At 41.0% G+C, this 22,573-nt stretch overlaps 1 long non-coding RNA gene across 5 annotated transcripts in view; it reads right to left on the reverse strand.

Annotated features, from left to right (window-relative positions):
- Positions 1 to 1,936: 1,936 nt before the first annotated feature.
- Positions 1,937 to 22,573, reverse strand: part of LOC122804167 — a 923,101-nt gene continuing 902,464 nt past the window's right edge. For all 5 annotated transcript variants that reach the window (XR_006365194.1, XR_006365192.1, XR_006365193.1 and 2 more), the window contains one exon: positions 1,937 to 1,976. This is a non-coding gene — a long non-coding RNA (uncharacterized LOC122804167). The remainder of the gene's footprint in view (positions 1,977 to 22,573) is intronic.

Below are 22,573 nucleotides of genomic sequence, written 5' to 3' on the forward strand. Positions count from 1 at the left end.
CAGCATGTTTTTCCCTTTTTTCTTCTACAGTAGTAGAGTTTTAAAAGTTTGTTAAGCCTTTTCTTCACCAAATAAGTGGTCATGTTTTCATTCCCCCTTACATCAGGAGGCTTTATTAAACAGTTGATACAAACAGAATTCTATGTGATGTGCTAGGCTTAGACAAAGTAAACAGAGTGCGGTAATCTTACGGTGCTATTTTTGTGCTACAAGCACAATGATGAATTGACTAAAAAAGGGAACATATGAGTTTCAACAGATGACAGTTTTGTAGAATGATAACTTATTAATCGAAAAACAAAATAAAGGTGGATAGAATACAAGTGACTTTTTATTGAGTAGAGACATCCATCTTCTCAATGGTGGGAAAAAATAAAGATCACCAAAAACAAGTTCCTGCACGCGAAGCAACTGCACGGCACTAGGGATAAACTATATAGCAAAAAACAAAAGGAGCCAGCAGACGCTGATCTGAGAGTCCAATTTATTGTTATAGGTTAAAAACCTACACATTTATGTACAGACCGGTTTCGGTAGAAAAAACACAACCTTCTTCAGTGTATTTAAACAACCATAAATGTGAACAGCTTATATAGAAGCAACAATCAGCCTATTGGTGGGTCACAAGTTCTCAGTAAGACCAGGTGGGAATAATCCCCCTAGTTTGATTATCCATTTCTTCTCCTTAGTGTTGAGAATAGAATGCCATCCTGTTTTATTGGTCCTATTCCCTAAAATGATATCAATAATAATAAAGGTAAATTTAGCAGTATGATGCTCCAAAAAATGTTTATATAGTGCACTGCTGTTTTTCTTGTTGCGAATATTGCTCAAATGTTCTGATATTCTGATTCTAAGTGGACGTGAAGTTTGTCCTATGTAAAAAGCACCACAGTGCCAGCTAGCCATGTAGATGATCCAATCACTGCTACAGTTGGCAAAGAATTTGATATCATATACCTGTGAGCAGTTTCTACTGGAAAATTGTTTAGATTTATTAATTCTGTCACAATTGGTGCAGTGTCCACATGGAAAACAACCTATTAATGGCTCACCAGATAATGTGGTTTGCTTAAATTGACACTGCACCAGTTGTAACAGAATTAATAAATCTAAACAATCAAACTAGGGGGATTATTCCCACCTGGTCTTACTGAGAACTTGTGACCCACCAATAGGCTGATTGTTGCTTCTATATAAGCTGTTCACATTTATGGTTGTTTAAATACACTGAAGAAGGTTATGTTTTTTTCTACCGAAACCGGTCTGTACATAAATGTGTAGGTTTTTTAACCTATAACAATAAATTGGACTCTCAGATCAACGTCTGCTGGCTCCTTTTGTTTTTTGCTAAAAAATAAAGATGGCAGACACCAGCACTACCTTTATCTGACTCTCAGTTTAACAGCAAGTCCTACAACTCTGAAAACTAAACTGCAATTGTGACAAACAGCAGCAAATTCTGGGCATCACAGTTGGACGTTTAAGGCATTTTAACAGACAACTTCATCTGCTCTTGCCATGTCCCCACTACTTAAATTAACTAAACTCTGAGATCTCCATACCTGTGTGCAGGGGGATACTCAAAGGTACTGCAATTCCAAAAATTAATACACAGCCCCCCCCCCCCCTACACACATACTTGCACTTGTGGTTTCAAGGACTGCAATTACTGCCCTCAGATGTTCGATAAGCAACCCTTCTGTTGAATGTATACATTTAATGGTGGGAGACCACCATAACCATTCACAAGGATGGTAGCAAGTCTGGAAAAAATGGCCAGAGTTAACACCCCTGCAGTTAAGAAAACAGTAATTTGTTACACTGGCCATCCCCAAGGAAGAACTAGTGCAAAAATAAAAACAAGAAGGAAAATGTTCTTTCAGTGTTCTTGTACTAATGAAGTGAGATATGTATTAAGATATGAAAGTGACTTACCTTCTGAATAGATTGCTGTAAGTCAAGGTGTATCCAACCTGAAAAAATGAAACAAAGCCAAAAATTAAGAGCCGACAGAAATCTGAAAATAAATAAAAAAATAGATTGAATTTATGACTTGTCTAAAAAGAGTAAATTGAGGTACTTACCTAACCATCACAGGTTCAGAAATGGATGGTTACTTGGTCATAATGGCAGAAAGGAAATGTGCAGGGTTGCATCAACCTACAGAAAGCCTTCTGAACATGTAATGGGAATGAAGTATGTTTGCACTTACTGCTAGTTAAAGCTGTACTAACTCTGTGACATGCCAGAAATGCTGATTGACCCTGTTCATGTGATATTGTCTCAGGTGCTCACAAAACAGCAGAAGTGGTCAGTCAGGATCACACTGCTGCTGTAGGTTGCTACTGTGCAGCACCATGACAAACCCCTTCTTCCAAGCACCTCTGAATCCTTCCTTGATGTATGCTCACAGACTTGGCCCCAGCAATGAATCATTTCCCGGGCCTCTTAGTAACAGCGCTTCAGTCTACATCTGCCTCTTCACTGCATGCTCCTCTTCAATCTCATATCTTATAACTCTGCACTGTCCACTTGTCTGAAGAGACAAGGAAGTTTGTTTCATCCCCCCAACAAACATGTGCAGTATCATTTCATTACCTCACCACAGTGTGCCGTTTTCCACTGTAATTCCTCATTTTTCACTACATCCTTTGTTTAATATGACTTTGCATGACATTAGCATCTTGTGAGGTAACTTTCCATCCACAAACATGCAAAGCGGTGACTTGTTTGCCTTGGATATCTCTATTTCACTATCACATGTCTGATTCTGGGGAAAGGCAATCATCATTACATCCTCTTCAGTTCTCCGTATTTCCTACAGCCCACTCACCACAGCTAAATGCTGTACATCAGTACTGCTTATAGAAATGCATATGTAAGCAGTTTTGTATATTAAACTACCATGTCACAAGTTCTTGGTACAGACTATCCAATCCACAGCCACCATTTTAATGATGATGTCACCATTGAGCAGGCTGATCTTGTTCTCTTATTTCAGTGTAATGCCCACCACAAATAGGGTGGCACACACACACACACACACACACACACACACACACACACACACACACACACACAAGAAACTATATTGTCTGTGTTGAGTTTATCAGTAAAGTTCTGTTTGGTGGCTGGTGAATGAAAAACCGCTGTGGCAACAGAAAGTTTAATTAGATTATTTCATGTGAAAGGTGGGGTTACATACAAAACTATATCCAGGGAATCCACTACAAAGCAAGTTCATCCAATACCACAGCACATGGGACTCCTCATATTATCAATTGGTATGCATGAGTAGCCCAACTACCAACCTCATTCATAACTTGGGTTATTAAAAAAAGGCCAAACATTACTAATTATCTGAAGCTGCTTCAAAACTCAGACTAGCAATACCTACACTACATCACAACCAACAGTGTGAGTTTGAAATCCAAAGTAGGAAGGTTGCAAGTTTCTGGCAGTTGGCATCTCATTGCATCAGGGCTGCCCTGATTGAACATGCATTGTGTAGTCAGGGAAGAGGGACACGTGAGTTTTGCTTTTGTTTTCCACTCTCTCTCTTTTTTTTTCTGAACTAGAATGATGTCAGAGTAGGTTTGCAAAAAGACAAGTGGGAGTGCTGGCTTTCCACCCCATATCAAAGGGATTTTAAAGGACTTAAACCTCCTCCAAAAAAAAAAAAAAAGCTTCTAGGTTTTGAAACCTTGAGAGCATAATTATTCAGAGACTGTGAACTCCTGAAGATTTAGGTGTTTTAGTTTAGATAATGTGTCCGCTAAATGACATGCAATCATTCTGAATCTAGATTAACTTATCCACATCTAGTAGCTTAATTTCTGAGCATTTGTTTCATAAAACAAGTTGAAAAGCATCAACTACATTTATGAAAAATAAATGTTTTAAAAAAGTATGAACAACATTGTCCAGTAAAAACTGCTGCTTGCAATGTTAAAAGTCAATATGTTCAAACTCTTTACATCAATGCACTTCTATATTATAACTAATTAATCTTGTTTTATATTGTTATTTATACTTTTGCAAACAGCTTTTCATATCCTGGAAAACCATAGAAACTAGGCACATATTACCATTAGCATTCTTTTCTAGCCAAGGTTGAAATTTCACATGGCGGCAATCAATTTCTTTTTGAGTGCTTTTTTTCCCCAAGGCATCTGTCTTTTACCTTTTTTCCTATTTTTGCACATGGGGTTAGGGTGTCACTTCACCAGTGACAATCATCTAGAGCCAAGGTATACACTACCAGGTGGCTAGCCCTGCCTCGGTAGTTTTTCCACACCACACTCACTCATGCACACTCACCTATGGCCAATTTAGTGTTCAATCAACCTACTACATGCCTTTGGTATGTGGGAATAAACCAGAGCACCTGAGGGAAACCCATGCAAACAAAGGGAGGAAATGCAGACTCTGCAAAAAAGGTACCCTAGCCAAGAGTTGAACGAGGAAACCTCTTGCTTTGAAGTGACAATGCTATCTGCTACAACACTGTGCCATCCCAAAAAAGGCAAATATGAAAAATTATTTCTATTAGCATAATTAACAATAGAATCTAAACTATTTCTCAAATTGTACAACTTACACTGTAAATATCAGAGACTGTTTTCTTCAGCATAACTGATGGTTTTAACTGATATCATATGACAATTCGTAAGTCATTTGCATTTACAATAATAATGAAAGTACAGACATAAACGGAGTTTGCCAGGCAGGCAGCTTTGTCCATACATCCTTGTCTGGCTGTAGTGGAGTAGGTGTTTTATGGAAGGGGAGTAACTGAGTGAATGTAGACGGGAAGAAAGAGGAAGTATGAGATCAAAGGGTAACATGAAAGGAAGTGAGGTAAGTTGGAGAAGACTAGTTAAAAGAAGGTCTAATGGTGTGCTGACTTGTTTGCCATGGTTATTTGGTGAGCACAAACAGTTAAACAGTTGTCTCTGGTCACCCTCAACCAGAGGGGTATATTCAGCAAGTATTCTAGTAGTAAGGCTAAGTTCTAGTTTCTTTCACTGTTAGGGGTAGGTATTTAATTAATGATCATAATAATAATACACCTTTATATTTATATGAAAAAAGGAAAAGAAAAATTACTCCTATATTTATTCTACTATATTTATTTTGAACGTGTTAACTGACAGAGCAATGATCTCACAGGACCTATTTCAGTCACAGCCTGGGGTAAACACAATAGATGCAGAGCATTTTGTGGGAGTGAATGACAACATGTAAATTATACATGTATATAAGTAGGTGGGATGCTTCCCCTTTATCTTTTCCCTGAGATCAATACTGGTATGTTGCCTGAATGGTCCCTGTTCCCCTCAGTATTTCTGTAGCTTGGGTTGGTTGGTGACATAGTCCTATGGCTTCCTCCCGTCCACAACAATGGTGTTTTTTCCCTTCACGGGGAGAAGCTGGTGGAGACAGGAGGTACATTCAGTGTCCGATCGTGGTAGTAGATCAGTAAGGCCTCCAGTGAACTTGAGGGGGGGGGGTCAAGTACCTGTCCTGAATTTTATCTATTCCAGGTTGCTTGCCTTGCATCCATGGATGCACAGGCATTTTACCTCCGAAAGCTGCTGCAAGATCTGAGTGTATTAAAGAAAAAAACAAAAGAAAAATATAAAATAAAATCCACAGTGCCCAAGGGTGGTTTTGACAAGGTAGAGCCTCTGTGGTGGGCTGAGAGCTCCTCCTTGACGGTAGGTAGTTATACTAGGATTCAAGGAGGAGGCTCAGTTATTTCCTGCCTCATCATCTTGGTTGTGGGAGGCAGGTTACTCACAGGTGGACCTTTTGACTACACACCATATATTGATTGGCTCATGATGGTGAAAAAGCCTGCCTTAAAAGTGTGATATTTTATACACCTTAGCCATCCTGTAGTGTTTTCAATCTTACTTATATATATTTAAATATATTAAAAAAGAAGGGAAAAAAAGGCAGAAAATGCAAAGTCTACCTCTTACAGTGTTTCTAACGGAGTGAGGAGATGACTTTAGTTTGGAGTCTCTTTCAATTTGGGTGAGGCAGTAACTATGTGCTAGGTGTAAAATCAGCCAGGTGGCAGGATGGTGGGGGGTAGCCGGGGTCACAGTCCTTCTCTTACTGGAATGGCATTAAGTGGCATATGATCAGACTAGGTATCCTGCAAGTATGCGGGCTGATGCATAACCCTGTTTAGCAGATCTTTCTACAAGCCACCAGTATTTTAATCAGCCCCTGGCTTGGCACCTTGTAAGAGTCTGGTCATGAGGCAATTGATTACAGAATCCAGGATATTGTTTTCTTTAGAAATGCAATATTTAAAAGACATGTTTATTGAAAAAGGATATCAAGAGGATTTAAAAGACTGGTTGTTCAAGGAAATTTCTGCAGAGTGAAATACAAAATATGGGCCAATTTTAAAAGAAAGACTGACAGCACTGGAGCAGAATAATGTGGAAATTGTCTCAGGGAACCACATTTTTGAGAAATCTCTGGTAGTATCTTATGTTCTAGATAGTGCTGAAATCAAGGAAATAATAACATTTGATCAATTTTTACATATCTTGATATACCACAGGAGGTTATTGGGTTCACTCACCCAATTTACTTTTTAAAAGGAAACTGATTTTGAAAAATATACATGAACAAAATATTAACAGGTCTATCAATATAATGAATAGTTCCATGCAAACAACTGAAATGTGGCATATGCAATAAATGCCTTTTTATTAACATCAAGGAAAAAGAAAATGTGATTCCAACATTGCAAACTTTGAGGCAGACTGGAGGACTGAACTCCAGCACTGCAGGAATTGTACATTTTGCATGTTGTGATTCTTGTAATGAATTTTATATTCATAAGACTGAAAAAAAGTCTAAAAATTAGAATTTATCAACATTTATACAGTAGTAAAAGACACAATAATAAAAGTACTATAGTGCTGTAACTTCCATTCTATTTTTAGTACTAGAAAAAGTGCATATGTTATGGGGGGTGGGGGTGACTGGAAAACCAGGCAATTAGAACAAATGCAGCCAGCAGCACTGGATTAAATAAGAACAAATGCAGCCAGCAGCACTGGATTAAATAAGACTATCAGTATATATATCATGCTTAAACTTAGATCATCTAAGTTATGATGACTGATGAATCTCTGCCACTCCATTTCTTTAATAGTGCTTTTTTAAATCTCTCCGTTGTGGATGGTTGCTGGTTATTTTTCTGTGGATGTTAACATGGATTATATGTAATAGTGTTCAATCTGATGTTCAAAGCATTTTTTAAAACATAAAATAATCACAGGATTAAATCATATGACTGATGACAAATTACCTACAGAGATTTGATATGGATGGAGTTGATCTGATGAAGTCCAACAAATTTAGGGATGAAAGCTCTTTACCATTGATATTTTATTTCATTAAAACACTTTTTACATGTTGTTCAAACAGGATACAAGTGCATTTCTTGATGAAGAACTAACGTGCCATTCTACATTAGTTTACTGATTTCTTTTTATAGTAGCAGGTATGTTTTTAGTTTTTCTTGTAACAGTTTGGCATGGCTGTTCTTGGCTTCTTCCCTGGTTTTGCCTGGCTCATATCATTATACTACGGGGTTGAGGGATGTGCATACATAAATGTATACATAGATATATTTATACACACACACACGTGTATGTATGTATATGTGTGTGTGTGTGTGTGTGTGTGTGTGTGTAGATATATATATATATATATATATATATATATATATATACATACACACACATATATATATATATATATATATATATATATATATATATATATATATATATATATATATATATATCTATATATATACACACACACACACACACACACACACACACACACACACACACACATATATATAATTACGGAACTGGTATCTGAGGCCAAATTACTTAATTGACAGTCAGTTTAAATTCAACTCCCACCTTCAATTAAATATAAAAAAACCCACCAGAAACTCGGCATGCTCTACCGACAGAATTGTTATCTTACACCCTCCACCAAATTCACCCTATCTACCACATTTCTCATCCCCTCCCTCCTTTATGGAGCCCCACTCCTAACTAACCTACAATCTTCACTCAAAACATAACACTCCTCTTGCTATAACAAAATTGCCAAGTGTGCTACCACCCGAAAGTCCTCCTCACACCACTGTTCGGCTCTCCACAAACTAAAATGGTTAGAACTACCCAATCACCTCACCTACGTCCAACTGACTCTTGCACACAAGCTCATCTTCAATCCTTCCCTCTGCCCCTCCCTTTCCTCTACCTTTAAAATGCACCTCCCTGATAGAATACTAAGATCTAACAACCAAAACCTAATTGAGTTGTATAAACCAATTCGTTGCCCTGGAAAAAAATCTCTCATCCTACAGTCTTGTTCGTCTCTGGAACTCCTTAACCCCATCTATTCATACTATCTCAAATCACTTCTCATTCAAAAAATCCCTTCACTCACACCTAATATCCCAGTGGGAATGCTCCTGCTCCCACCCCACATAATCTCCTCCCCTATTCATACTGGGAATTTCCACTTCTCCTCCCCTATTCATAATGGGAATTTCCACTTACTCTCCTACTCATAGACCTTGCTCTTGCTTGTATTAAGCTATTTATTCTGAATACTTGAAAGGTACCTCTTAACTGTAACATACCCTAAGATGAAAAAGCTGCTCAGTTTCTAGACTGTAAAAATTCTACAAGCTCATTTTTCTTTCTCTTGCTTGTATTAAGCTATTCATCCTGAATGCATGAAAGATACCTCAAGTGTAACCTACCCTAAGTTGTAAAAGCTTCTCAGTTTTCTATACTGTAAACTTTTTATTTTCAGCTATACAATATTGTAATATCTGTATATATTTGTTCACTAGCCTGCTGTATTTTTAAGTTTCCTTCATTTTTTTACTAGTACTTGGTAATTGAATAATTGTAAGCAAATACCTTATTTCTGTCAGCAGACACAGAGATGATTCCCCATTCCCACCTCGATCTCCTCCATCCACCATCCAATTTCTCTCTGACACAGAGGACAAGGGTTCCAGCAAACAGCATAGGCCCTGCTACGGACCGGGATTTCTTATCATGTGAGGAGTCTGTATCTATCCTCCGCCATCTAGCACGCCCCATTTATATCCGGCAAGGCTTTCCGTTGGATTTGGTGTTTTGGTGTGGATTTGTTTTTTGAGGTGGAGCATGTCCAGTAATTCGGCTGGACATGGCCTTGTATGTCACCTCTGATTTCACGGTCTGAGCAGGCATTTGGCTTCGGATGAATAGAGCTGGCTCTTCAATTCGCGTTAATTTGCTTATTTTGAGTCCGTTATAACTTTTTTTGAGGAACTTGGAATTTCCAATTGCTGCAGATGTCAGGTGAGATACATCCCGGTCGTGGGGCATTGTACGATCATGGTCTGATAAGTGAAGAGTACAGGGACAATGACCTCACCAGATCTGGATGTGATAGATCCTTCGAGATCAGCAATGTAGAAGGTCTTTCAGGTCTAACCCTTTTGTAGCGTGAATGTCAAAAACCTGTCAACTGTGTCAAGAGGTGTCCCTGTCCTCCTACTCTACCTTCTGTGTGATTGCCACCCATATGGTAGCTTGGGGTTACACTTGTTTTCCCGAAGGGTATGCAGGACTATACATTTTTTTTTAACGGTTGGCCCATGGCTCTGGCACCAGCTATCTGTTTCCGTGAGTCTTCTGAAGGAAGGATATCCGTGATGATGCACTTTCCACTATGGCAACCAGTTTGCAGTCGTCTGCAAACTTTGTCAGCCACTCCTTGTTTGCCTGATGCCAGTCCTGGAGTGTTCATAGAAGGCATTTGGTTAAGATGAGGCTTGGCTTGTTTTGTGGTTTTCCACACACTCAGGGGAGGCCTTGAACTCACACACAGTCTTGAGTAATGTGAAGTTTGGTTTAGAAAGTTCTTCACTGTGGTCTTTATTTCAGTGAGATTAGTGTGATCAGATCTCACCAATGAGTGGGGATGTCCTCGGTGTGGAGGCATTTTGTCCCCATGTTTGTGATAATGAGATCTAGTATATTTTCTCTCGTGGGTAACCTTGATACTTGTTTTTGGTGCTTTTCTCCCCAGGACTCTATTGAAAATGGGTTATTTTGGCCCAATGAACTATCCTGGTAAAAAAACTGCAAATAAATAAATAAAATATATATTTATATATATATTTATATATATATATATATATATATATATATATATATATATATATATATACACACACACACACACACACACACACACACACACACACATATATATATATATATATATATATATATATATATATATAGCTCTAGGACTATTCACTGAAAGCACATTTCACTGAAAGTCAAATGACTGTGCAACAAATCACTGAAAGCTCAATTCACTGAAAACACAATTCGCTGAAACACATTTCACTGAAACACATTTCACTGAAAGTTATATATGGCCTTTTCCACACTGTAGTGCGACCCTGAAGTTAGTATATATATGAAGGGTGTGTGTGGGGGGCACCGCCCCTCACATTGGTGTGTGTGTGTGGGGGGCACCGCCCCTCACATTGGTGTGTGTGGGAGGCGTAGCTCCCCACATAGTTTGGGTATATATTATGTTCAGAAAAGAGTAATTTATTGGAATTGCAAGTATCCATGCATATAGTTAAAAATATTTAAAATAGGTGCGGGGCTACGCCCACCACACCCCCCTTACTATATATACTAACTCCAGGGTCGCACTACAGTGGGGAAAAGGCCATATATAACTTTCAGTGAAATGTGTTTCAGTGAATTGTGCACAGTCAAATATGTTTAAGGGAAATGTGCTTTCAGTGAATAGTGGTACACCCATATATATATATATATATATATATATATATATATATATATATATATATACACACATATACATACATACATACACACACACACACACACATATATATATATATATATATATATATATATATATATATATATATGTATATATTATACATAAAAAAGTATATATGTGCACAGAAATATATACATAAATGTATAAAAGAAAAATAGGAGAAAATAAATACTGCAGATTGGTTGTGTTTGGGAGGCAGAGGTTGTGCTTGGTGCTTGCCTTAGGATGGGTATGGCCCTTTGGTGCAATTCAATCTCCCTTTAGTGGTTTCTGTGTTGGAGGTCTTTTCAGGGTACATAATTCAAAAATAATGGTAACATTGAGAGTTCTAATCCCTTTTGACACAAAGGGGAGTTACCTTAATGTAACAACAACAAGAAGAGACGTAGATTTCTTTTCTATACCACAGGCATGTTACTTTACAATTCCATGTACCATCAGCTAAGAAGTTGTGTACAGGACTAACATTGAAGGGTCTTTGTTATGAATTAGTTGTATATGTTAGTAAGCTATAGGGGGCTAGCCAGGATATAAGCTAGGAGGGTGATAGGATGGACACGGGGAAAGAGGGAAGGCAGTGAGGTGGTGTACATGGACTGGGGAGGTTAATTGAGAATGTGGGTTATGGTGAGGGTTACTGGAGGGTGACTGGATCTGGAAAAAGGAGGAAATAGTGGAATGGGTTAGTATATTTCTTTTCTTGCAGCATAGAGAAAGATCAGGCATGGAAAAAGCACTGCTCTGAGACAGTGATGCAAGCCAAGGCCTTACTCTCAAATGAGGCTGCACCATCCCAACTGGCTACTGAGCCCACCACAGAACCTGAGGAGACAAGCCAAAAAAAGTGCAAGCCCACAATTGAGCAGCGTGGTGAAGAAGAACTTGAGGAAGGAGCAAGGGGACAATCCAACACTGATGGTGGAACCACAGCCATTAGATAACTCTGTGCATCAGCTGAAGAGTATTTGCCAGGGAGTGTGCAAGAGATGAGTGGGGGAGATAAGCTCAGGCTCCTGGAGCTATTACGGGCAGATAGAGACAGGTTCAGGAGCAGGATGCCCAGCCTGAGGCAGTCAATGAAGAGCTACAGGAGGGTCAGGCTTGCACCACCTGTCAGGAGCCTGTTAAGTCTCAGCAAACCAGCACATAAAAGTCTTGAGGGGTTACCTGAAGACTGGCAAGGAAAGCAAGCCTTTCTGATGTGCAGGACAGGAGTTTGTCACAGCTCATATCCCCTGGTCTGTGAAGGAAAATATATGGAGATAGGAAATTGTGGATGCATTTGATTTGATCAAAGCAGACAGGGCACAGAGGATTGCAGAGGCTGAAGGCCCAGTTGTGAAGGATCTGGCAGTAATGCTAGAAGACCTGGTTAAGATGAGGCCAGGAAAGTTTCAGGCTAGGACTTGGGATATTTGCATGTTAGATTACAGATGTATGATAACAATTATGTTAGAGAAGGATGCCTCACAAGATTTGCCTTGGCAGATCTTCTAACTATCAAGGATGCACAATGGTTATGGTGTGGCAATGAATGGTAGAGGTATGACCAGAGTTTCTATAAATTGAAAGCCATGGAGAGATCATTGTGAGGGGAGGTTAGTCATGCCAGTACATAGCCTGGCACTTTACTGGATAGGATTAGGGCCTTGGCACACCCCAGTGGGTGACAATGGGGAAAGTGTGGGGCATGTTGGGCCTTTAATACATGAAGAAGCACTTGGCGGTCCTCTAGATTTGCTCTTGTTTGTGCATGCTGCAGAGACCCACACTGAGTGGGAAGTTGTTGGCATAAGGAAGGGACAGGTGGTCACGTGTGTTCTGTGACCCAGAATAATAGTAGGCAGGTTGAGATAAGAGATGTTAGTGCTAGAGTGAAAGGTAATTTTCAAAGGGTAAGGGGTTTCTTGCCATTCTGTTCTCCCATTAGAGTGAAAATCTTCCAAATGTTACTGTGGGAATATCCCAAAGAGGATCTAGCTTGGAATTTAGTGCAAGGATTTTCCCTAGGTTTCTCCACTAGACTGAGGATGGGCAGTAGCAGTTCAGCATTTTGGAACTGGAAATCTGCAAAGATTACGCAGGAACCAGAATACAGTCTGCTTAGGAAGGAGGTAAAGGCAGGTAGGGTGTTACACCTGTCTGAGGTTCTGCCTTTTCCAGTTTTTCAAATCTCTCCATTGGGTCTGGCAACCAAAAAAAGAATTTAGATTACTTCACCATCTTTTTTTCTGGAAGGGGGATCAGTGAATAACACAGACAAGGAGGATGTAGGAGTGCAGTATGCAACTATGGATGATGTGGTAAGCTCCTATCCATAGAGAATTTAGTCAGGCCTTGGTTGGGTACATGTCTAGAAGTCATTTTTACTTACAAGGTAATGCCAAAGAATTATGCAGCTGCATGTGTTACTCTTGAGAAATGTAGTACTGCTCTGCACTGGATTTGGCAAAGTGAGCACTTCCGCAGGAGGACGTTCATTAAATGAATGACTTTTTGACAACTGAGAAGACCATGAAGTAGCAGGGGAAAGTATGCAGCACTCGAGTTATGTCATGACGTGAGCATGCCAATTACTTATGAGAAGTTGGAAGTCGTGAGTAAGAACATTTATAACAGGGTATTCCACTCAATACTGGTAACCTAAAAACTTCAAATGAGTACATACAGGAAAGTACAGTTGTGTACACTTACCATAAATGTAGATCGTAGAGTGTTATTCACTGCTACAGTCCTAACCAATGGGTTATCCAGCTCCCGGTAGACCTCGATCGGCCAGAATACCAAAGGTAAGTAACAATGACATCGGCTGTCGTCAGCTGTAAAGGACGTCAGGGCATCCGATACAAAAGGAGGCAGCCGACGTCACTTCCTCAGTCTTTCTTACCATAACAGTCAGAAGCCCCCAGAAATCAAGGCTTAAACTAAATTTAGCCTATACTTTAGGAAAAGAGAAAAGGGGGAAGGAGGGAGGGAAAGCAGGACTGCAACAGTGAATACACTCAAACATCTACATTTATGGTACGTGTAACACAACTGTACTATGTTTATCGTGTTTCACTGTTGCAGTCCTAACCAATGGGTTGATTACCAAAGCCCAGAGAAAAGGGAAGAGGAACCAACAGAATCAAGGATTGCAGATAATGCCCTGCAGAACAGCAGTGGCAAATCCTGCCCTGGCTCTTGAAAATAAAGGCAAATTATAATGCTTTGTTAAAGTGTGAACAGAAGACCATGTGGCAGCCTCCAAAATGTCTTTAGTAGGGACACCCCTTAAAAAGGCTGCAGAAGTGGAAGCTGCTCTAGTTGAGTGGGTCCTAACCCCTTGAGGAGGAACCTTGCCATGAAAGGAATAACAAAAAGTAATACAATGAGCAATCCATTTAGAAATGGTTTGCTTAGAAATAGCCTTGCCCTGGGCCACCCCCCAAAGGACCAATCACAATACCAGTAGATTGCCAGGCACCCAGTATTACTGCTGCACAGGTTAAAACAGCACTGTCCAAGGCCAAGAATACAGCTTCTATGGGACCTGACAGTATCCCTGGCTGTGTTCTACATGAACTACAGAGTGAACTGGCACCTGTGTGCCCGTTCAATCACAGCCTCACCTCAGGCTTTGTCCCCACCAAATGGCGCACTGCTACAGTCATCCCTCTCCACAAAGGAGGAGTGACTACAGACCCCAGGAACTATCGCCCCATTAGCCTGATGAGTCTGATATGTAAAGCTATGGAACACATCATCATGGACCTAATAAACAAGGATATAGGGAATCTCCAAACTCTGGATCCTACACAGTTTGGTTTTGTGAAGGGTAGATCATGCCTGCTCAACTTGGTTGACTTCTTTAAGTCAGTCACCAGAGCTGTGGATGAAGGTAAAGTGGTTCATACAGCCTACCTTGATCTGGCCAAGGCCTTTGATACCATTCCCCACTCAGGAATCATAGAAAAATTACTAAACTAGGCATCAACCCCTATATCACTAGGTGGGTTGCAAACTGGCTCATAGATAGAACCCACAGTGGAAAGTAGCTGAGTCCAAGTCAGACTGCCGACGAGTGGAGTCCCATAGGGTTCGGTCCTGGGTCCTCTCCTGTTTGGTATCTACTTCTCTGAAGTCCAGGCTAACACGAAGGGACTCTGGCTGACAAAGTTCGCAGATGATTGCAAGTTGGGAGCTATTATTAACTCCTCAAGTGATGCTGACATTCTACAGAAAGGCCTCAATGAGACCAACAACTGGTATCAGAACCATGGCCTTAAGCTCAATGCCATAAAATGTGTCTTCATCCCCTTTGGGAAAAACCCAGTTCCCTTGAATTACCACATTGATGGTAGCCCACTGAACACAGAAGGCATTACAAGAGATCTGGAAACACAGGTTGACAGCAACTTCTCTTTTGACCACCACATTGCCACTCTGGTCAGAAAGTCCTATGTGGCACATCTCATTACGAAGGGTTTTGCATCCAGGAAGAAAGAGGTCATTGTCTCCCTCTACTCTTCCCTCATTAGGCCAATTATCGAGTACAATGCCCCATTTGGCATGTACCTCACTAGACACCTGCAGCAACTGGAGAGGCCGCAAAAGTACCTCACAAAGAGGATCCTAGGCCTTAAACACTTGTCCTATATGGACAGACTGAAAAAACTCCAACTATTCTATGTCTCATATCGCCTACTTAGAGGTGATCTCTGCTTGACTTACAAAGCCATGTCTGACCCAGCTCTGTTAGAAATGCTATATCTAAAGAAATCACAATCCCTCCACACCACACGCTCCGGAGACCTCAACCTCACTACCACAATCAACAGAACATGCTGGAGGGGCAGGTTCATAACCCAGAGACTGCCGTGCTATGGAATGGACTTCCTATACATGTCAAGCAGAGCACCTCACTGGCCCTCTTCAAGAGAAATCTTGAGTGGATGGGAAATAGAAAATTCACTCCGGGGATCACTCGATTGGCTCTACTCGACAGAGGCAATAGGAACTAAGGTTGGGTGGCATGATGCCAGGGTAATCCTATGGGCTAGGCTTGTAAAGGCTCCATGGCCATTAGCCTACTACACACCTATGAACCTAAAGCTGACCAACAGCTGTGCTGATTTCCAAAGGCCTTTAATCCTGTCCGGGTAAAACCTGAGCTGTCTATGCTCATCAAGAGAATGTAGGATCCTTTCACCTCTATTTCGAGGATTAGGAAAGAAGGTAGGAAGGTGTATGGACTGATTAAGAATCAGGCTAGAAACCACCTTAGGCATAAAGGAGGGGATGGTTCTCAGAGAGACCCTATCTGCATGGAAAATAAGAAAAGGCTCCACAGCCATCAAAACATGCAGCTCCGAAACCCTCCTTGCTGAAGTTATAGCCAAGAGGAAGGCAGTCTTCCAGGAGAGAAACTTTAATTCTGCAGTGGCAGCTGGCTCAAAAGGAGGAAGAGTGAGTTTCTCTAGAACAAAATTAAGATCCCAGGCTGGAGTAGATGCCCTTCTGGGAGGTTTTAAGTTGCAAGCACCTCTGAGAAACATTTTCATCAGAGGATGAGAGAAAATGGGTTGTTCAAAAGAACAATGAGCAGAAATGGCTGAAGCATGGATCTTGATAGAGGAAAAAGAAAAACCACCCTGAAGCAAATCAGCCAGGTATTCCAGGATCAAAGGAAGGGTAGGCTGAGAAGAAGATTCCCTTCTAGTGTGCATCCAATAAGAGAATCTTTCCCATTTGCCAGCATAAGACTTCCTAGTGCTAGGCCTCCTGGCCCCCTCAGCACGTTAACCACCAGCTGGGAAAGGGAAGAAGAAAAGGATGGAATCATACAATGAGCCATGCTGTCAAATGGAGAGACTGAAGATGAGGATGTAGAATGTTTCCCCCTTCCTGAACCAAAAGATCTGGCTTCAGAGGAAGATGCCAAGGAGGAAATTGGGAGAGACTGCGAAGCAGTGGATACCAATGCTGCCTGGGCCAGTCCGGAGCTATGAGAATAGTCCTTGGTCGTTCGTCCCTTAGCTTCAATAATACCCTGGGAAGAAGAGGAAGAGGAGGGACGGCATACACTGACAGCAGCGTCCAAGGGAAGGACACAGAATCCACTTTCCAGGCTCTGTTGTGATGCTGTCTGGTGCAAAAAAAGAGGCAGAAGATGGTTGTCTGGAGAGGAGAAGAGATCCACTTGAGTAGTGCCCCCTTGAATGATGCTGTGAAAAACTGCTCTGTTCAGCTGCCACTCGTGAGGATCCAGGGTCTGTCTGCTCAACTGGTCTGCCAAAACATTGAGTCTTCCTGGAAGAAACTGAGCTAAGAGATGTAGGCCCAGAGATGCTGCTATGGACCAAAGACTCATGCTCTGTCTGCACAGGAGGTAAGTATGAGTCCTTCCTTGCTTGTTGATGTACCACATAACTGTGGTGTTGTCTGTCCTGACAAGCAGGGTTCCCTGGAGAAAGAAGATGCTTGAAAGCTAAGTAAGGCCTGCTGAACTGCTATCAACTCCTTTAGATTTATGTGTAGGTGCATCTGCTGGGCATTCCAACTTCGCTGTATGCATCTGCCATCCAGGTGAGCTCCCCCAGGCATAGTCTGATGCGTCTGTAGTAAGAACTTGAGTGGCCAGGGGTGGGCAAAAAGGCATGTCTTTGTTCTGTAGACAGGCTGTTGCCCACCATAGAAACTCTGTCCGCAGACATGGAAGCAGAGGAATTATCACATCCAGGTCCTGTGTGTGTTGACACCAAGTGTTCTTGAGGTACCATTGCAATTTCCTCATATGCAGTTTTGCATATGGAATCATGAGAATGCAAGAGGCCATGAATCCCAGAGCTTGCAGGTATTTCCTTGCAGGGAGCTGGGACAGGCTTGCCACGTCCTTGAAGTAAACTGAAAGAGTTGTCTGCTTCTCCTGGGTGAGATACATCATCTGGGTGGCTGTGTTCAGACTCACTCCCAGGAATGTTATCTCTTTGGATGGCACCATTTTTGATTTTTCCACATTGAGAGTGTAACCCAGGGAAGAGAGAAGAGTCTTTACAAATTCTAGATCCTTTAACAGCTGTTCCTGAGAATTTGCTTGAATTAGACAGTCGTCCAAGTATGGATAAATCTGAATTTTCTTTTGCCTGCAAAAAGCAATGACTGGAGCCAGGCACTTTGTGAAAGCTCTGGGAGCAGCAGATAAGCCAAAGGGCAGCGCAGAGAATAGATAATGTTGCTTGCCCACCCTGAAACGACGGTATTGCCTGCAACTTTCCCTGATAGGAATGTGCAGATAAGCTTCTTTGAGATCCAACGTTACAAGTAGGGAATCCTTTTCTACCACTGGTAGCAACTGATGCAGAGCGAGCATTTTGAACTTTGTAATTATCAAGAAAGAGTTCAGGATGGATAGATCTAGGATAGGACGTCAGGTGCCTTCTGTTTTTGGAACTAGGAAAAGTCTGGAATAGAAACCCTGGCCTACCTGCTGAGCAGGAACTGATTCTATTGCTCCCAGATATAACAGAGACACAACTTGCTTTTCTACTTCTGCCCTTTGGTTTGGAGGAGCATCTGGAAATCCTTTGGGTACTGGAAGGTGTGGAAAGAAAACTTGTGTCCTAGGGATACAGTTCTGAGTACCCATTTGTCGTCCGTGATGGTGGCCCAGACATTTGCAAAAAGGGCCAACCTTCTCCCTAAAGGACTCTCTCTGGGCAGGCAAGAACAGGCAGAAGTTGGACAGAGTCATTGAGAATGTTTAGACTGAAATGCAAGCTTAGAACTTCCTGCCTTGGAAGAGGAAGCCTGCCAACGTTTAGACCTTTGAGGGGTTGCCACCTGTCCCTTAGATTATTTGTAACATCTAGTCCTAGAACGGCTCTGTCTGCTGGTATTAGGGAACGTCCAACTCTTAGAAGGGTAATTCCTGCTAAAGCGAGGAGGCTGAACTTGTAGAAAGTCTTTAACTGTCTGCATAGACTTGGCCTTGTCTTCCATCTTCTTGAGCACTTCCTCTGCTTTGCTGCCAAAAAGATTGTCCTTATGCAAAGGTACATCTAAAAGCTTAGCCTTAACAGGCTCTGGTAGGGGCTGCTCCCTGAGCCAAGCGTGCCTTCTAATAACAGAGCCAGTAGCTGTAGCCTTACAGGAGGCTTCTAGAATGTCAAAACCACAATGTAATGAATGTTTATTGACTAGACTGGCAGAATTCAGCAAATCCTGCATATCCTTACTCTCCGCCAGCTGAAACATACCTGCTATCCTAGACTTAATGGCTTCCAAGGTGTGCTGCTGGTACTTCAGCATATGAAAAAGACAATTAGTAGACCTAATGGCAAGAGTGGCAGAGGTATAAACCTTTTTACCCCACTTATCTAGGTTCCTGGATTCAAATGTCAGAAGGAACAGGATTTTTAGTAACAGTGGCCTTAACTCCTTTAGGGCCTTGAGAAATAACCTCTGGATCAGCCAATGGATTCCTGAAAAAAAAACAAATTAGAATCAGGGACTCTATAGTACCTGTCAGGTTTCCTGGGAGCAGGAGGAACCGAATTTGGAGTCAAGGAATTCTCCAGAAAATCATAATCAACCACTTCCAACACAGGTGGAATAGCCAAAGGCTTATGCTGCGGCAAATCCAAAAACTCCCTAATATTTTTCTTAGAAAGGGGATAATCCTGACTTTCCCATTTAAAATGTTCCCTGAGGGTATTTAAAGTATCACCAAAAGAGAAATACTCTTGAGGAGAAGCAGAAGGGATGGACTCCTCTGCATCTGAATCCTCAAAAGGAGAGAAAGCTTGAGAAACTTCTTCATCAACAGAAATGCTAGAGGTATCAGAACCTGAAAATGGCAAAGCCTCAGGAGAGACAGCCTTACCTCTTTTTGAAGGAGGAGTCTGTGAACCCCTAATAGGAGTCAAAAGGTCATCAGCCATTTTAACCATTTGAGAATGAGGGGAACGAGAGGAAACTGGAGCCTTCTTCTTCACAGGCTTATGACTGGAAGATTTACCTGCAAGTCTGAAGGACTCGGGAGGCCTGGCAAATGCCAAAGTTGCAGCTGAAGATGCTGGTATGAGCTTGCTGTCTGAACGAAGAATGGATGTCTTGGACACCGTAGTCAGCTTCATGGCTCCAGATCCAGCTGAAGAGGCAACAGGTGGAAGGTCAGAAGGCAAAATCGAAGCCGGAGGTCTGGAGGCCTCTGAAACTGTCTCAACCAAGGCCTGTGGTTGAAAATCTGCAGGCTGCAGGGGCTGCAAAGGAGCCTCACTGGCTACCGCATGACTGATGACCAACCTAACATCCTCCAAGGACTTGACCTTCGGAAGCCTGTCGCGGTCCTTATCTTTACGATTCTTGGGGATATCCGAAGCCTGAAGACCAGCAAATGCCGTACCGACAAACTTAGGCCAGACTCCAAAATGCTTAGCTAAAAGCTTAGCCCGATGATGAATGGTACGCAGATTAAAGGAAGCACAAAGATCACAATAAGGAATGTCGTGGTCAAGGCCTAAACAAATACAATAGGAATGAAAATCTCTATAGGGAATCTGCTTTCCACAGGTAAGACAATTATTAACCTTTTCTGACATTCGTTAAGGCAAGAAAAGAGGATCCTCAAAGGGGTACTTAGCTGTAGTTGACTTCAACTTTGTGGTCGGAAACAAAAAAGGTAAACTGCCGAACAGCACTCATGCAAGAAATGCTTCTGCTTCGGGCTCCGCAGCAAGGAAGACTGAGGAGGTGACGTCAGCTGCCTCCTTTTGTATTGGACGCCCTGACGTCCTTTACAACTGACAGCCGACGCCATTTTTACTTACCTTTGGTATTCCGGCCAATCGAGGGCTACCGGGAGCCGGATAACCCATTGGTTAGGACTGCAACAGTGAAACACGATGAACATCAGGCAGCATGAAAAGTTCAAAATACAAAGTTTATTTAACCATTTAAAAATAAAAAATAACCAGGATTAAGGGCTTTCATCTCTCTCGGGAGACTTCATCAGAATGATAAGTATCCAGTTTCCTCTCCCTTTGTATCTTCACTGAATTAATTAGTGGGAACTTAAAAACAAAATTAGTCACTAAAATTTTAAAGGAACACATACACTAAACTTTATGCTTCCCTAGGATTACAAAAGAGATTCAAACATAACTCATGTGACCTATAGAGTGTTACCATTCCTTTAAAAAAACTTAAAAAAAATTGCAATGTTTTAAACATAGTAATAAAAAATGAATATGTGAAAATGTAAATGAATATAAATAAAAATAAAAACTAGCTCACAATTCAACTTTCTTAAACTTAGTTAGGAAAAAAATTTCAGGGCTATGTATGATCTTAAAATTCCAAAAACATGGTTAAAAGACATAGACACACATAAAAATACTTCTATTAAAATAATTCAAAAATAAATTCATATTTTCAGGGTTCAAAGCTGCAGCTGCTGTCATTCAGACCAAGAGGAAAACATTATTTAACTTAAGTTGCCAGATTACTTCTTTATACTCAAGGAAATCCCCCCACCATTCATTTCAATGATTCCAAATAAGTCTGTTGCTATTACTAAAGGTTTCTGAGTGTCTAGCCAGGGTGTTGTTGCTAATGTCATAATTATGCTAATATATCCTTTTTCTCAATGCCCTCTCTGTTTTGCCTATACAGATCCAATCGCATCCAAAGCATTTAGCCATGTAAATAATACCCGTTATGCCACAATTTCCATTCTTAAAACTGACTTTGGACTTTAAGTTATTATTTAAGATCATGCTTTTCCCTTCAAAAGTCCAGGGACATTGTTTACAAGTTCCACTTTTTTTGTACCTACTATGGGCTTTCCATCCTTCATAAACTTATTTCCTGAAAGTAATTTCTTAAAATGAAACACAGTTTTATGAATATAAAATGGTTCATTATGTATCACCTAGTTTATTACTACCCTTCAAGGATTTCCAATTATTTTTGATAATGCTCTTAACATTACCTGACAAGTCATTGTAAGCCAAAACACAGGCTTTATTTAAATGTGCGCTACTGCATCCCAAGGGATGTATGGGTTCATTCTTAATCAAATTCCCTCCTTCTCCTAATATGGACTTAAATTTCATACCCCATGAGTCTGTTACCTCAACAATAATTTGCTGTAATATGGTGGTGGTGCTGCGGTAGCATTGTCACCTCACAGTAAGACGCTGTCCTGTTCGATTCTCAGGTAGAGCGTCTTCTGCGTGGAGACATGCGTGAATAACCCTTCGTTGAAGGTTGTGCATCAGGCCTGGCAAGCGATGCGTAAAATCAACTGCCAATCATTAGTGGACCAGAGTTCCGCTGTGGCGACCCCTAACCGGGAAAAGCCGAAAGACACAAACAATGTGTTTAGGATATCCCCTCTCAAATATATTTTTAAGTAAATTCATTTCTTCTTCCAAATCATTATAACTTGAGATCATCCTGGCAACTCTAATATATTGACTCCTAACAAGATTCTTCTCAAGTGTGAAGGGATGCAAACTGATAAAATCCACACAGGAATTATTGAAAGTTGGTTTCCTAAAACAATTTGATTCAAAACCAACCTGTTTGCTCAACTTGAACATCTGAGTAACTGATAGTTTTCTTATTAAAAGTGAAAGTA

Source organism: Protopterus annectens, chromosome 6.part0 (genome assembly GCF_019279795.1).
Source record: "Protopterus annectens isolate FY-2018-M chromosome 6.part0, PAN1.0, whole genome shotgun sequence".
Classification (NCBI taxonomy): Eukaryota; Metazoa; Chordata; order Ceratodontiformes; family Protopteridae; genus Protopterus; species Protopterus annectens.